The sequence below is a fragment of the Gracilinanus agilis genome, chromosome 1 (genome assembly GCF_016433145.1).
Source record: "Gracilinanus agilis isolate LMUSP501 chromosome 1, AgileGrace, whole genome shotgun sequence".
Classification (NCBI taxonomy): Eukaryota; Metazoa; Chordata; class Mammalia; order Didelphimorphia; family Didelphidae; genus Gracilinanus; species Gracilinanus agilis.
Genome location: NC_058130.1, coordinates 26203445 through 26219553, shown reverse-complemented (window position 1 = coordinate 26219553; position 16109 = coordinate 26203445). Strand labels below are relative to the sequence as shown.

Here is a 16109-nt window from a genome sequence, read left to right as displayed (position 1 = left end):
TATATTGTCTTTGCAACCAAAGGACCTGGGTCCAACTCTTGACTCTGATTAGTACTTGGGAGACCTTGGGCAAGTCACCTAATTCCTACAACTCAATTTTCTCTGCTTTGAATTAGGGGTTGAATTAGATTGCCTCCAGGGCCCTTTCAGCTCTGAAATTATGATCCTGTAACTTGGACAAGAGTTACTTAGCATAAGCAAGCAATTTACTTTAGTTGATTGGTTGGTTGGTTAGTAGTTGGTTGATTGGTTGGTTGGTTGAATGAATGAATGAATTCAGCCAGCTCCCTGGTATACTGAGCAATACAACTCTTTTGCTATAACTTAGAAAGACTATTATAATGGTATTATCATGGAATCATGAGATCTTAGACAAAGAACTGGAAGAAACCACAGAGATCATCTTGTCCAACCTGCTCATTTTTACAGAAAAGAGAACAGATGTAGAAAAGGGAAGTCACTTGCCCAATGGCACACAGTTGGCAAAGCCAAGCTTCAAATCCAGCTTCTCTCTCAGGCTAAAAATCCAGTCTTCCTCCCACAGTACCCCTGGCAGCAAATGCTACAGGAGCCTAGAGGAAGGAAAGAGAAGTGTGAGCTAAGGAAGTAAAAAATTGTCTCTTGAGAGTCAGAATGGTCCACAAGAAAGAGCAGAAAATTAGAGCTGAGAGGACCAGGATTCCAATCCTGCCTTTGGCATTTACTACAATTCAACTCTCTGGACCTCAGTCTCCCCAACTGTAGAATGAAAGGATTTGAACTAGATCCCTTCAAAGGAGACTTCTATTTCCAATTCTCTGGTCAGTAGGAGGAAGCCATGTGACTTGGGCATTTCTCCATCAGTTCTAGCCATTCTGACCACCCAAGGCCAATTGCTGTCCAGGGAAATTCCTTTGACAATTTTTAAATGACTAAGAACCTAAGAAAGTCTCTAATCACCTATTATTCAAGAGAAATAGAACCCCACAGGAAAAAGCAGGGAGAAAGTATGTCAAGAATACCTCTGGGACCACATCGGCACCATTTATGCTTTCCTCATAATGAATGTTCTCAGGCCATTCTACTAAGCTGTTTTTCTTAGAACTTATGATCCATGCTGTACTTGAAGAACATATCTGAGATGAGTATGGAGGCAGCATGAATTTTTAGGGTGCAGGAAAAATGTTGGCCTGATCCCAGCATGGAGACACCCACTGCATTGTGTCATCTAAATTCAGGAGACAAGATGTTAGGATTCCATATCCCTTTTTTTAAACCCCTACCTTCTGCTTTTGAATTGATCAATTCCAAAGCAGAATAGCATTAAGGGATAGTCATTTGGAGTTCAGTGACTTGCCCAGGGTCCCAGAGCTAAGAAGTATCTGAGGCTAGATTTGAACCCACCTCCTCCTGACCCCAGATCTCCAGATCTGGCATTCTATCTACTATGCGACCTAGCATCATCTCTGATTCCATATAAGAGAGAGAGAGAGAGAGAGAGAGACAGACAGACAGACAGACAGACAGACAGACAGACAGAGAGAAAGAAACATTCATGGAGACATGGAGACAGTGGCAGAGAGACAGAGAAGATAGAGGATCAGACAGACAGAGAAATGGAGGCAGTCCAGAAAAGATTAGCCAACTTTCTTAGATAACTACTTCTTGTCAAGTCTTGTCCATCCTCCCACTGAACCATCTCTTGCAATTCTTCCCTGCTCTTTCCTTATAGGCAAATCCTCCTCAGTTCTGCACTCTTGAAATTCCTAGGTCCCTTCAAAATTTAGCTCCAGGATGAGCCCCTATCAGAAAGCACTCCTGATATTTCTGTTTTCGTCTTTGTATTTCTAGAGGCTAATCTTGTATCTGGCACATAGTAGACATTTAATAAATGATAGTGCAATTGTATTAGATCCATAATCTTTAATATCATGAGGCCAATTGATTTCTCACATTAATAGGCAATTTTTTTTACTGAACTTCACCTTTCCTGTAAAGGCCCAAAGTGATAGGCCAGGAAAATCCATCTAGTCCACAGTCCCAGAGACCCCAAGGGATCCATGGATAGATTTTGAAAGAGTCATGAACTTAGATAAAAAAAATTACTTTTAATTAGCCTTTGGTTTCCAATTTAATCCAATGTATATTATTTCATACATTTTTAAGAATGTAATTCCAGGAATAAGTCCAATAACTTCACCAGACTGTCAAAGAGGTCTATGATATAAGAAAAGATTAAGAACTTCTCACCTAGTCTACCTGAGGAAATTAGGACTCAGGGAAACTATGTGCTAGGAGACTAGAGATGGAGGGTCTTATTCATGGAACAGCCAAGAGGCCAGTGTCACTGAATTAAAGAGTGCATGTCCTGGAGGAGGGTATTAGAAGAGTGGAAAGAGAGGAGGGAGCCAGGTGACAAAGGGCTCTGAATGGCAAAAAAAAAGAGGTTTTTGTATTTGATCCTGGAGGTGATAGAAAGTCATTGACATGACCACTTCTGAGCTCTGGGAAAATCATTTTGGTGACTGAATAGAGAATGGAGTAGAATGGCGAAGGGCTTGAGCAAAGGCAGACCCACCAGCAACTATTATAATAATTCAACCATGAGGTGATGAAGGTCTGCCTGAGAGTGGTGGCATTAATGTCAGTGACAGAAAAGGGGCATATTTGAGAGATACTGCAAAATTGAAGCTGGTGGGGCTTGGCCACAGCTTGGATACAGGGGGATGAGAGAGAATGGAGAGCTGGGATGGCTCTTGAGTGACTGGGAAGTCAATGTTGCTCTCTCTAGTAAAATGAAAAGTAGGAATGGAGCAGGATTTAGGGGGAAAGGCAATGAGTTCTGTAGGATCTTTAAAATTAATTAATTTATTTGTTACCTAAAAGCTCCCAGGTATCTCTGTCTCTGCATTAGAATAGGCATCATTTGACAAAAAAGATTTTTGTATTTATAAAACCATGTCTTGCTTGTTTCTGTTTATCAGTTCTTTCTCTGAAGGTGGCCACACACAAGTCATTCTTCCAGTAATAGTTCTGTTGCCATATATAATGTTCTCTTGGTTCTACTTGGTTGATTCTTCATAATTTCATGGCAGTCTTTCCATGGTTTTCCCAAATTAACCACACAGTAGTATTCCATCGCAATCATATGCCACAACTTGTTTAGTCATTCCCCAATGACTAAAGTAGTTTCTTCATCCATAAAATGAGACTAATAATAGCACTTCCCTCCCAGAGCTGTTGCAATGACAAGCCAAGATAATATTGTTAAGATATTAAGATGCAAAATAAATGCTATTATTGTTACTGTTGTTATTGTATGTGACACGCCTAAAGCCACATAGCTAATTAGGAGTCGATGGAAGATTAGAAGCCCAATTTCCTGACTTGCTTTGTCATGACTTTGAATGACTATTTATGGGATCACAGATTTAAAGCAAGGAGGTACCACCAGGGTCAAACAAGGCTAACCCCCTCATTTTCCTGTGAAGGAAACTGAGAACTTCAGTGACCTCCTGCTCAAAGTCACCTGCAGAGTAAATGCCAGAACCAGGATTCAAATTCAGATCCAGACTTCAAATCTAGCTCTTTTTCCACTCATCCATGATGCCTTCCTTCCCTCAAACAGAGAAATACCACAGTAAGGTCCCAGATCTGTGGCTCTACCCCAATATACTCGACTAATATCACTAGAATTTATGAAGCAGCAGGGTGGCTATGTCCATTGTTGCTCCACATCTAGAATGAAAAGAAGTCAAGCCAATCAGATGTTCCCAAATATCCAGGTATTGGGCTTCATATATATATATATATATATATATATATATATATATATATATATATATATATATCCTGACAAATCTCTAAATCTTTTCCCCTATTTTTATTCAGCTGCTTGCTGGATACAAAAGCACATTTAGTTGGCCTAGTGGATAGAGCTCCAAGTCTGAAGTCAGGAATAGATTCATATTCCTGGGTTCAAATTTGGCCTCAGCTACTTCTAGCTGTGTGACCTTAGTAGATAAGTGCTTAACCTTGTATGCATCCATTTTCATATTGTAAAATGAGTTGGAGAAGGAAATGGCAAGCCACTCTAGGGTTTTTGCCAAGAAAATCCCAGATGGGGTCATGGAGAGTTAGACATAACTGAAATGACTGAACAACATTGGATACAATGGAAAGAAGCTAGATTTGGAATTGTAAGATCTCAGTTCAAATTCTGGCTCTGCCTTCCTGACTTTGTTCAGGTCACCCCCCCACCCCTTCTTTCCTTGCCTATAAAATGAAGGATTCAGACTAAATGACTCCTAAAGACTCTTCTGACTTGAAAACTCTACTCCAGAACATCAAGAATACAATTCATCTAGCTGTACAGAGTCATTATGAACACCACCAGGGAAGTGTGAGTGACACCATGACATAGAGGTTAGAGGAACAGCCTCACAGCCTTAGAGTCAAGAAGAATGCCAGTGTCCTCTTGGTTTCCCCAACTAACCCTCTATGACTATGTTGTGGGCAAGTGGCCAGTCTTTGCTGGTAGAGAGAATTTCCATACTGGGAGTTTTCCCATACTAATGAAATCACATCTCCAGACATTTCCCCCCTCAACCCCAGAAAGAGGGAGTGAAACCATTTCTCCATTTATCTCCTCATTCTGATTTGTCAAAACAATCCCTAGAGAATTCTTGCTCATAGAAGTAGAATAGAAAGAACAGAGGATTCATTAAAAATGGCTTCTTCATTAGAAAGAGTTAAAAGACAAACAATGAACAAAGTAGCTATTTCCTTTTCAATGCTTACAACTGGGTTTAGACTTAGGACATTTGAATGAGTGGAAAAATAATACACACACACACACACACACACACACACACACACACAGCAGGCAGGTACAAGCATCAGCTTTCTAACTTCACTTGTTCAGTTGTTTCGGTCATGTCCACCTCTGCTTGACCCCATTTGGGGTTTTCTTGGCAAAGATCCTGGAGTGGTTTGCCATTTCCTTCTCCAGCTCATTTGACAGATGAGGAAACTGAGGCAAGCAGTTATGTGATTTGCCCAGGGTCACACAGCTAGTAAGATCTGAGGCCAGATCTGAATTCAATCTTCATAACTCCAGGCTTGGCATTCTATTCACTGTACCCCTTAGCTGCCTTATCTCACTCCATACTTCTTAAAATTAAAACTGGAAGATAACTTAGAGAACATGTACTCTGATTTCCTCACTTTATAGGAGAGGTAACTGAAGTCAAGAGATGAGGAATGATTTGCCCAAGGTCACACAGGTAGAGTAAGAGATAGGATTTGAACCAATGTCCCATGATTCCAGATGTGCTTCTCCTTCTGCTGTAGCCCATTGTACTCTGACAAAGTCATGCTTGTCTAATGATGGCCCAGGCATACCTACCATTGCTGTGGTGCCAACCAAGCTCTTGTAGAACATAACGCTCATAAAATGGCATTGACCAAACCTTTATTTCTATCATGAATTGTCAGTTCATTTGAACCTCATTGTATTTTCCTGCAAAAACAATCATTTTCTCCATTATTCCATGGAATGGTTGCGATCTTTTGTGCCTCATTTATCTGTGTAGAACACAGGAATTGGACCATCACAGAATTGGAGAATTGGAAGGACCCCAGTGGCTATTGAGCCTAACCCATTGATAAAATAATTCCTCACTATATCATGGCCAGCAAGTGACTATCTATACTTCCTAGATAATATCCAAGATCTATTCCAATTCTAACATTCTACATTTATATTTACTGTAAAGAAAATATATTAAAATCTTGCTTTTGATACTTTCCTAGCAGTTTGGTCAAGGTAAGGAGTCTGGACCTCTGATTCAAATACTGTTAAAGAAAAATATCCTTTCATGGATAGAGACTGGCAAGGCAGCTCTAATCTCCAGTCACCCTAGCAGGTCCCATGAAGTCCATGGTCAATTAGCCAGATATCCAGGGGACCCAGCGGCTAGAGTGCTGGGTTTGGAGTCAGGAAGACCTGAGGTTGAATCCCGCCTCAGGCTTTTATCAGCTCTATAACCCTAGTCAAATCACTTATCATCTCTTAGCCTCAGTTCTTTGTCAGTAAAATGAAGTTGGATGACCTCTAAAGTGCCTTTCAGCTAGCTATTGTACATCAGACACCAGATCTGAACCCAGGCCTTCTTGACTCCCAGCCTATCCGTGACACCATGATGCCTCTCATAGAAATTATAATTTACAAGTTGCCAAGATTATAATTTGGCACATTGTTTGATGCCACAAACATCCATTGAGGATATAGCATTAGACATTACTGTTACTCTCACCTTACAAAAAGGGAAACTGAGCTTCAGAATGGTTTAACAACTTGCCTCGGTTCATGGCAATAGAGCTGGGAGAGAATGTAGACTCGTTTCTCTTGACTCCAAACCCAGTGCTCTTTTTACCACTCACTGTTGCTTCCCAGATCAGCTCTGACCACATGTTCCTTGCATTTGGATCAGCCCACTCACAAGTGGCTTTCAGATTGCCACATGGCTCACCCAACCAATGCCAGTTGCTTGCTGTGACAAAGGAACAAACATTTGGTGGAGGTCACAGGATGCATCCCAGAAAGGATAATGTTCCCTTTTCAAGTCAGAGTCTCCCCATGTCTTCAGTGCTGCTTACACGGAGCTTGGGAGTACCTGGATCCAAATTCTATAGAAATGACATGGCAGAACCTCAGAGAATGTATTAATGGCAATGCTGAGACATGCAGCACAAAAGCTATGCAGGACATTGATCCTGATGCTGGCTAGAAATATGTCCTTTTGATCACAAAACAGGACATGGCTGAGTGGAACTCATTCATGTACCAATAGTATTGGTCACTGAGCTAATTCCTAAGAGCTACTCAATGTGAGAATCAGGGCATGAATCAATCCTTGGTGAGAGTACCATGGCATAGTAGATAGAGCAAAACTTGGGGTAGGGAGACAGAAAGCCCTGGATTTGTGTGCCACCATGAGTAGTGGCATCCTGTAAATTGTAGACAAGTCACTAAGGGTCTCTGAACCTCAGTTTTCTCATCTGTAAAGTGGGAGTTGAACTCTATGGTTTCCAAGGTCCCTTCTAGCTCTAAGTCTTTAATCTTGAATGGGATCTTTTGAATCCCATGATTCAGTCTTCCAAGCATCATAGGGTCTCAGGGTTGGCCTTCATCTCATCGTCCATGTGATTTCAATTTGCATGGGTTCAAATTCCATGCCCAAGCCCCAGTATCCCCCAACTTAAGAAAATACATCATCAGTATGTTCACCGAAGCCACTGTGATTCAATAAAGATCCAACACCAGGAAAGGTGAGTGGGATGGGTGAAAGATACTTCATCTGTGGAATGGGTCCTGATGCAGGGCTGGGAAGCTTTTGATGGATTGTTTTAGGCAGTGAGGATTTTGCTTGTAGGAGAAGAAAACTTATTTCTGTCTTAGTAACAACTCCAAGGCCAACAGACAAGGGCTAAACTGTTGGGGTTAAAGTGACTTACCCAGGATCACCTAGCTAAGAAGTATCTGAGGCCAGATTTAAACCCCAGCATGACCCTATGTATTAAGCTCTTACACTGTACCAAACTTTGGGCTTTAAATCAGGGATTTGAAACATTTTTTTCAATCATATATCATGAGCTTATTCTCAATCCTGGGCAAGACATTTAACCTCTGTTACCTCAGTTTCCTCATCTATAAAATGCGGGAAATAATAGCAACTAGCTGACAGGATTGTTTTGAGGGTCAAATGGAATAATATTTGTAAAAAGCGCTTGCCACATAGTAGGCACAATATAAGTGCATTATAGTTTATAATAATATTATTATATATTAATATATTATAAATATTAATTATATCACAATATAATTAATAATATAATACTAATTAAGAATTATTTTTAATGGTCATGAAACAGAGCAACTATGGGGTGTTTGTTTCCATTTTAACATCAATGAATAAATAGCATTTTGTACCACTCCAGGTTCAGAATACCAATAAAAGTCAATACTTAAGGACTGTCTTTTTCCAAAAATAGTAAAATCTATAATATTTTCCACATTAAACAACAAAAGAAGAAATTCACAATTTTCTTATGAATTTTTTAACTAAACATCTTGGGAAAACATCCAAAACCGTTTTCATCAAAACAAATCAAAAGCTGGATTGTCCAAAATTTCAAAATTAAATCTCCTCACTCTAGCCAGTCAGGTGGCACAATAGAATTTGGAGTTAGGAAGACCTGAGTTCAGATACTTACAAGCAGGATAACTCTAGGCAAGTCACTTAATCCTTCTCTACTTTCATTTCCTTATCTATAAAATGGAGATGTTAAAAATATCCATCTTTTATGGTTGTTGTGAGAATCAAATGAGACTATACACAAATAAATAAATGAATGAATGAATAAGTAAATGGATAAATAAATAAATGAGTGGATGAATGAATATATATACACATATATATTACATATTATACACACATACTGTAAGGGGGAAAAGGGGGTTTGGGGTTCAATATATTTAAAGGTGGTTGCCAGGGGAAATTTCCCCAATTTAGGAATAACCTGAAGTAAAACTTGACTTTTATGGAAGTTTATTTACAATTGAGAAGAGAGAGAGAGGAAATAAGGAAATTCTTATTTCCTCTCTCTCTCTTCTCTCTAATACAGTAGGTGAATTACTAGGATCCTCAAATTAACCCAGATAGATCTAATTAACCCTCAGTGGAAAGTCAGAGGGCCAGAGGCCTGGAGGTGAATGAAGCAAAGCTTCATTCATAGAGCCTCTACTAAGGTAATTCTTTAAGAGAAGTTCAGGAAGATTCAGTCAGTCTTTAAACTCACCACCTCCATGGACCACAAGAGCTAGAAGACCTTCTTCACCAGCTGCACTCTTCACCAGAAGCCCCTCTCACTCACTTAACACCCTCTTTTTAAAGGGGTCACTTATGTGTCACCTCCTGTGCCTTCCCCTAGTTTGCTTGTCCAATCACAATAGATGCTTCTCATAGACTGCCTAGGGGGCGGTCAGTCAATTCTGATTGGTCACCCATTCTAGCACACCTGGGTTAAGGACCTCCCAGAATTTGGAGGGGCTCTCACCTTGGTGATTAGATCTAAAGATGGGCAGTGTAGACTTAATCCAATTATCACAATACCCTGGACTGAGAGTCAAGGAATGTGGTTTCAAATTTGCCTCTACCCTAATGGGACAATTGGGCAAATTAGTTAACCTCTAGGGCCCACAATTCCTTTACTATAAAATGAGGGATATTGGACCATATTCTCTAACAGCCTTTCCAGTGTGATATCTTGTTTTCTTGCATTAATAATCCAGTGAATCTAGGATTTCATCAATGAGCATATTTCCCTCAGCATTGCAGATCAATCAAAATCATAGATCCTTGTCAACCCCTCACTTATGATTCTTGTTCATATCCTTCCATAAGTTTGCCATTGGGCATGCTCCCAATGTACTAGAAGCCTTCTTCAAGCACTCTTCACATCTTGGTTAGATTATCCATGAAGGCTCCCTCAATTTTTGCCAGGTGATCAACCCACCATATTTTCTGGCCCATACATTATAGAGTTAGAGGCAAGGTTGCATAGACCATTAACAGCTGTCCTTGGAGTCAAGAAGACCTGGTTGCAAGTCCCACCTCTGCGGCATGCTGACTGCAAGACCCTGGTCTTTTTAACCTCTTAACAATCCAAACAACACAAATTCTCAAAGTTGCAGAGGAGGCATTGATCTTTGTTGATAGCTAGAGTCTTCTTGCCAGAAGCTTCTTACACAAATGAAATCACAAATCTTGTCCCTCCCCATGAAAAAAATAAAAGAATATCATAGATCAAATCTCTCCCCTGATTTACTTCTGCTGCATTAGGTGGACCCCCTGTGATTGGATACAGTGAAAAGAGCCCTGGCCCTGGAGTCAGAAGACCTCAGTTCAAGTCCTACCTCTGATAAATTACTACTTCTATGGCTTTCAGCAAGTGAACTTAACCTCACAGTGCTTTAGGTTCTTCTTAGGTAAAATGAGAGAGACTCACTGGGACTCTTCTAGTGCTAAAGCTATGCTCTTCTGACACAGACTGAACCATCATGGATAGGTTGAGACCTGTATCATTAGAGGGACCATCTACATTAATGAGAGCATCCTTTAACCCATTCATCCTAAATAAAAGATCATTAGTAAAGAGCTGTAGGCTACACTCATTCCACCATGCTTCCCTCCCCAGCTCTTTGGGTGGCTGCATTTCTTTGCAGACCAGTCTTCTATTTGTCAGAGTCATCCTGTCTTTAAGCTCATTTGAATTCTTCCAAGAAAATACATTTCTTTAAATCCTTCTAATTTCCTAATGTAAGCTGTCAAACCAAAGCTGAAAAGTCTCCTAATTGTTTTTAATGGAGCCAGGGAAATTTACCAGCATTGCGCCTGCCAATGACAACTTCGGCCATTTCCCCAGAAGGGGGCAGCAGTACACAAGTCTTCGTTAAAGATGCTGCTTTACTAGAAGGATGAAAGACCATGAACTAAACTGAGATTCGGAAATCCAAATTCAGGAGAGTGGGGGGCTTCCGTGGGCTTACATTATTTCTATCATATCTAGATTAGCGAGGAGCTGAATGTCCACTTCAAGGGCCAGGCGATGCCCCTACGCCAGGTCATGGAATGAATCCTTTTTCCATCTGCAAAAATTGATTTAGAGTAATATAAACCACAAGAGGCAGCAGCACAGATAACAGACCCTGCTGTAAACCCAGTTGGCAGCCAGGTGGCGTAATGCTAGAATTAAGAGTCGCAAAGACCTGAGTTTAAAGTGAGACTAGTTTTGTGGCTTTGGACAAATTGCTTCATTTCAGCCCAAGTTTCCTCATCTGCAAAATGGAGGTCATCACTGCACCTATCCCACAGGGTGGTTGTGAGGATCAAAATATCAAAAGTGCTTTGCAAAGCTTAAAGCAACATATACAAGCTTTTTCCAAAATCAAATCTGGGACAAGCTGATTTCAAGACTCACCTTTGGCTGTGTGACTTTAGGCAAATCAGTTAATTTCTCAGGCCATCAAGAATTTCTCAAAGACCAGACAGTGGTGTTGACCTACATCAATAGAGGGTGTTTCTTCACCCAGAAATTCCCTTTATCAATGAAATCCAGATCCAATCCCAATCAGAAATAATTCGTGGAAATTTCCCCCATAAAACAGTAAAGGGGATGTAAGAAAGTGGAATGAGCACTGATTGGAGCCAGTGAACTGATTGGTTCATATCCCATCTCTGACACTCACTACCAAGCGTAACCTTTAGGTAAATCATTTAACATCCACAGCCCTCATTCTTTCCATCTATCTAAGTGGTTCCCAAACTTTTTTGGCCTCCCGCCCCCTTTCCAGAAAAAATATTACTTCGCCCCCTGGAAATTAATTTTTTTAAAATTTTAATAGCAATGAATAGGAAAGATAAATGCACCTGTGGCCATCACCGTCCTCCCTGGATCACTGCAGCACCCACCAGGGGGCGGTGGCGCCCACTTTGGGAATCACTGGTCTATATAATGGGAGCGTTGGACAAGATGGCCTCTGTGAGCCTTGGTGCCTATGACTTCAGGTCATGATAGTTTTCCAAAATCAATCAAATGAATAGTCATTAACTGCCTGCCATGTACAAAGCACCCTACAAGGCACTTCAGAGAAGAAGGCTTGTAATGCATGGCCCCCGCCTTAATGAACCTAGGCACTAGAGGGGGCACTATGTGAATGGATTCCAAGAAAAATAATAAAAAACGCTGGGTATCTACAAAGTCTTAGGGCAGTTTTGGGTTTTAACTGCTTTCAGAACACCCTATTGACATACCTCATGAGGCTGATCAATAAGTATAAGAAGGGATGATGGGCTTTCAGGCTGTGCTATGAGTGGCACAATGTCCAGGACTGCAAGGTGTCCTTGCTGCTACATCCTGCCTTGGCCAGACCACATCTGCACTGCTAAAGTCAGGTCTGGGCAACACAGCTTAGGGGGGACCTTGATCTGCTGGAGAGCAAGCAGAAGAGGGAGCTCACAGAGAGATAGAAGGACCCTCAAAGGCTGGAGAGTAACCAGGACAGTGGAGAGTTTCAATATTATGCCATGTCTGCATCCTATGAAGGAATGAGGAGGGGGGGCTAAGACCAGAGAATAGAAGACTCAGGGCAGGAGGATCACAATAGCCATCATCTAGACCAGGAGTCGGCAACCTTTTTGGCTGTGAGAGCCATAAATGCCACATTTTTAAAAATGTAATTTCGTGAGATCCATACAGTGCTCACAGTGCGCGCTCCTGTAACAGTGTCCCTTACCTCAGACAGGGGAGAGAGGAAGCGTTCCCATTGAAGAAGTGAGAAATGTCCTCAGGTTCATTGGAGAGGGGTAAGGGAGCAGCCCCTCTGGCACATGTGCCATAGGTTCACCAAAACGGATATAGGCTATCTCTGAGGTCAGTCAGTCAGTTAATAAGCATTTTTCAAGTACTGATTGTGTGCCAGGATTTGTCCCAAGTGCCTTGGGTCCAAAGTGAAATCTGCTGCCTTCCAGGAGTTTACATTCCATTGAGAGATAGTATACATATATGTATATCTATGTGAAACATGTACTTACATGTGTAACACACTTCCTATGTGTATGGGTGTATAAATTTGTGTACACATGTGCATATGTATACTTATATGTGTATATATTTGTTTATACATATACTTATATGTATCAAGATATAGAATGTATAAATATAATTTATATATGATCCATAATGTTTATATATATAATATATACAAAATTAATACAAAACAGTTTTGAGCACCTGTAGCCAAAGGGATCAGGAAAGGCTTTTTGATAAGCACTTAATAATTACATGACAGTAGAGCACTAGATCTGGAGTCAGGAAGACCTGGGTTCAAATCTGACCTCAGACACTTCCTAACTGTACAACCCTGGGCAAGTCACTTCATCCCAGTCGCCTAGCCCCTATGCTCTTCTGTCTCAAACTTGTTATTCAGACAGAGATAAGAGTGCAGATAAGGGGATGAGGTATAAGGAGCCTGGAAAGATAAAAAGGGGGGTTGATCATGAGGACCTTTAAATGCTCTCCTTGTAATATTAGGGAGTCACTTGAGTTTATTGAGCAAGGGATGGAATGATCAAACCTTCTGGGAAATTACTTTGAAAGTAATGCAAAGGATGGAGTGCAGACAAGACAGGGAGGTCAAATGGAAGCTATTGTAGTAATTCTCAGTTGCAGACCGAGAGAGAGACAGAGAAAGAGAGAAATGGAGAAACAGAGACAGACAGAGATACTGAGGCACAGAGACAGAAACACAGAGAAAGAGATACAATCAGAAAGAAGGGGCATTGAGCTTTTAGTTTTTTATGCAAAGAAGTGGAAGGAAGGAAGGCCAGAAAGAAGCACTGACAAGCAGGGCAGCTTTTAGAGCTACAGGTTGAATTTATTATATATACATGCAAAGAAAAGCAAACTGTACATCACAGAGCCCTGCATGCTTAAGCCTTTATTTGCTGAAAAATGCCCATTTTCTATGAAGTTTGAGAAGTTAAGAAAAAAAGAAATAATAAAAAAAATTAGCATCAGTTCCCCAACATGATGGCACTTTGGGATAAATGGACGAGTAGATAAGTGAATGAGGAAATGAATAAAAATTCATTTATTAAGAGCTTTCTGGGTTTGAGGCATTGTGCTAAGTAAGAGCTGAGAGTAGAAAGACAAAATTGTATAAACAGTCCCAGCCTTCAAAGAGCTTACACTCTAATAGTGGGAGACAATAGAGGCAGTTGTAGCTGTCGAGGGCTACTTTGGATCTCTAAGTTACAAAGATGTGATTTTAGAAGAAAATATCTAGGAAGTCTCCTAAGGGCTTCATCATTCTGGGGTTCACTTTACTGAAAAGTATCAGACAGGAACCAAAAGAGGGCAGCAACAACACATTGATCTAGACTAGAGGGAGGACTGGGTCTTTTTTGCTTACATCTAATAATTTCTCATCAACCCTGGACAGCTTGGCCCCTATCTCCTTATAGCAGAAGAAATCACACCAGGCTGGAGGAGCCAAATTTCTTATCCACTTGGTTGTCTTGACGCTGAATCTTATTTTAAAAGAACCCCCCAAAAAGAAAGAAGGGAACTGAAGACCCCACTAAAATGGGAGTGAGGGGAGGTGGAGTGGGTCTGAGTTCCTTTCACAGGTCAAGGCCATGTCTAATCTAATAAAATGAAGTCAAGGACTCAGGGGCAGGGACTCGACCCCAACTGAGACATTGGAAATTAGTTGATATTCAATTTCTAAATTCCTAGCCTGAAGCAGGGAGAACCCTTTGCTTCCAGAATAGTCTTCTTTCAGCTCTTCTCTGGGTTTAAAAATGCTAACTATCCAATCTGGGTCTTGATGAAGCTTGATGGGCTCCTGAAGGCAATCTTGGAGCCTGCCAGAGACCCCTCCAGCTGCCGAAAGCTCCCATCAAAGGGTGGACATTGAATGCGTGGTGTCATGCAGATGGTGACTCCGAGGAGTGAGGGCTGCCACTTTCAGCATTGAGGGTGACATCCGCTGCCGAGGTCGGGGGGTGGAAGATTGCTTTAATATGACTGGCACCTACCAATTCAGTTCACATTGTTTGTGACAGGGTGTCATTCCTACACTTGTCTGACATGAATGAGTTTCCAAAGCACATAAACACACTCCAAAAAAAAAAAAACAGAAAGAAAGAAAGAAAAAGAAAAGAAAAACATATGGATCCATGCCTTTGAGTACCGTGAGCTTGTTTGCTTGCTGCAAAATAAGTCATATTTTAAAGTCAGAACATAAATAAATAGTGTGATAGAATGGAGAGGAGCAGGTAAGTGCTAGATTTGGAGTCAAATGACTCAGATTTAAATCTCAGCACTAGCACATACTACCCATGTGTCCTTGGGCAAGCCCCGACTCTCCCAGCCTCAGTTTCCCTATTGATAAGGATCCTGCTGATCTCTGGGGTCTCTTTCAGAGCTAGACTCATCATCCAATGGTCCTACCCCACTGACTAGCAATAGACCAGCTCAACAGTTCTGCTTTCCATTATTTTAGGAGACAAACTCCATGAATTGGAGAGGTAGGAGAGAGTCTGGGGAATGTGGGAGGAGAAAATAAAAGCCCAAGAAGTCCTAGACATGTTTGAATTCTGGCATTTTTGTGTTAATTCATTAAAAACTCATCAAGGAACTTAATATGGGCAAGAAGACACTACCAAGCACTGGAGATGTTGATGAAAATGTCCTAAGCTCATGGACTTTGAAAGGCTAGTCAATTAAAGTCTCCCTGACTCAATTTGCTCATTGAAGAAATGGGCAGATTGAATTAGATGCTGACAGGCTGTTCGATCTGTTCATTTCATAGATGGGCAAACTGAGTTTCAGAGAATTTAAGTGACTAAGGTTTTGTATAAAATGAGAATAATAATGTTTGTGCAAATCAGTTCAGTTGCAATTTAATCAACATGCATTCAGCTTCTACTCAGGAGTGAGAAAGGGAGGTAGAAGTGACTAGGTGAATGAAGAAATGAATTAAAAAGTGCATTCAGAGTTTTCTATGTTCAAGGAATTATGCTAAGAGTTAGGGATAGAAAGACAAAAAGATCCTGCCTCCGAGCTCCTTACCCTCTAATTAAAGGGGACCATAGAGGGAGGGGGAGTCAGGAAGAGCCACTTTGGTCCCTAAGAAGTTACAAGGATGGTGATTTTAGAAGAGAATATTCAAGAAGAAAGAAAATTGTGCAACCTGGAAAGGCAACTTATCTGTCTTCAGTGATCTCTCTGACATTGTCATTTGCAAAGTATCTGTGTCGATGGAGGGAAGTTTCTACACTGGGAGTTCCTTCTATCTAGGTATGCCCCAAAATGTGCCAGGCATTGGTCTAAACAGCAAAGATTCAAGACAAAATCATATCTTTTAGAGATTCAAGCTGGGGACTATGGGGAAATCACTGAACTTTTCTCAGCTCCAGTTTTCTCACTTATAAAATAAGTAGATGGATCTCCAAGGTCCCTTCCAGCTCTAAATTCTGCTTATTTGCTATTTTTAACTGGAC

At 40.9% G+C, this 16109-nt stretch overlaps 1 protein-coding gene across 1 annotated transcript in view; it reads left to right on the top strand.

Moving 5' to 3' along the window:
• Nucleotides 1–16109, top strand: part of CADPS (calcium dependent secretion activator) — a 477787-nt gene that overhangs the window by 258017 nt on the left and 203661 nt on the right. The gene's annotated exons all lie outside the window — the stretch shown is intronic.